This window comes from Oncorhynchus nerka, linkage group LG22 (assembly GCF_034236695.1).
Source record: "Oncorhynchus nerka isolate Pitt River linkage group LG22, Oner_Uvic_2.0, whole genome shotgun sequence".
NCBI lineage: Eukaryota > Metazoa > Chordata > Actinopteri > Salmoniformes > Salmonidae > Oncorhynchus > Oncorhynchus nerka.
In genome coordinates, this window is record NC_088417.1 from 22,129,170 (window position 1) to 22,130,762 (window position 1,593).

The following is a 1,593-nucleotide window of genomic DNA, read 5'->3' on the forward strand; positions in this document are numbered from 1 at the left end:
ACTGTAGTACGGTATACTGTAGTATTTACTGTAGTGTTTTTTCAGATTGTAGTACGGTATACTGTAGTATTTACTGTAGTGTTTTTTCAGACTGTAGTACGGTATACTGTAGTATTTACTGTAGTGTTTTTTCAGACTGTAGTAAGGTATACTGTAGTATTTACTGTAGTGTTTTTTCAGACTGTAGTACGGTATACTGTAGTATTTACTGTAGTGTTTTTTCAGATTGTAGTACGGTATACTGTAGTATTTACTGTAGTGTTTTTTCAGACTGTAGGAAGGTATACTGTAGTATTTACTGTAGTGTTTTTGGGGACATTACTTTAGAATCGACCAAAGTGTTTTTGCTTCATTATCTTTGACATAGAAGTGGGGGCCTTTCTCCTTGAGGAAACCTACTGGAGAAATACTGAAAGAGCACCTTTTCCATGACCTGTGGGTAGGAAGGACTTAGTTCTGACCGAAGAGTTCCAAGCTTCTGCTCTTTTCTATAATCTGTAGGGAATGCTCTATTTATGCTCTCTTCTTAGCAAGTAGGTTTTTCACTTACGGGTGGCACAAATTTGTAAATGGAGGAGGGGAATTGGCAGGGTATATGCAAATGAAATACTATAGCATTTACTATAGTTAAAAACACATGATCGAGGGATGCTACATTTACCTTTTAGTAATTTAGCAAACGCTCTTATCCAGAGCGATTAACAGTAGTGAGTGCATATATTTCTGTATTTTTTTCATACTGGTCCCCTGTGGGAATGGAGCCCACAACCCTGGCATTGCAAGCACTACCAACTGAGCCACACGGGACCGTATGTAGTATAATATTCTACAGTATACTACAGTTTACTACAGAATTCAATAGTAAGTACTATAGTATTTTATAGTATACTTATATTATGTGGGTAGGGTGGGATACATTCTTGCTATTTGCAATTGAAAAGAGGGAGAAAGAGAGAGAGAGAAACAGGAAAGAAACGGTGGGGAGAGAGAAAGATGCAGGGAGAAAAAAGAGAGGTAAGGTGAGGGAGAGTGAAGTGGGGGAATGAGTGAGAGAGAGATGGAGGGATAGATACAATAATATACATTGACACCAACAGACAACAGGCTCTTTCCTATGCAGAGTGATGCAGAGGCTCTCTGTGTGTTTGACTTGGTAATTACTGCAAGCATTGGCATCTCTCTCTCTCTCTCTCTCTCTCTCTCTGCCTCTCTTTCCAGCTGCCTATGTATCTCTGTTTCTACTTCTCCAGTGTGTTTCTTCCTAAACCTCTCCTGCACATCGTGTCACATCATCACAGGTACCTAACGGGCTGCAGAGGCCAAATTACAGGTACCTAACGGGCTGCAGAGGCCAAATTAACCAAAGAAAAAGGGAGAAAATGAGAGTGAATGGACGGCAGGGCCTTTATAGCTACGTGGGAGAAATTAATAAGAGAAAGCGAGAGACAAAATAGAGGAAGAATGAGAGACAGAGTGACCGGCATGCAGGGCCCTAGCTGATCGGGAGACAGTCTGCTCAGAAGCAAAGGTCAGGGGGAGCGTCTTCAGATGAACTGAGTCTGCGGAAATCTCATTTCCAGAGAGCAAATATGA

The 1,593-nt window shown here is 41.0% G+C and overlaps 1 non-coding gene across 1 annotated transcript; it reads right to left on the reverse strand.

Annotated features, from left to right (window-relative positions):
* Positions 1 to 371: 371 nt before the first annotated feature.
* Positions 372 to 426, reverse strand: LOC115106054 (U7 small nuclear RNA). The gene has a single exon (XR_003859971.1). It is a non-coding gene; the product is annotated as a U7 small nuclear RNA (small nuclear RNA).
* Positions 427 to 1,593: the final 1,167 nt, after the last annotated feature.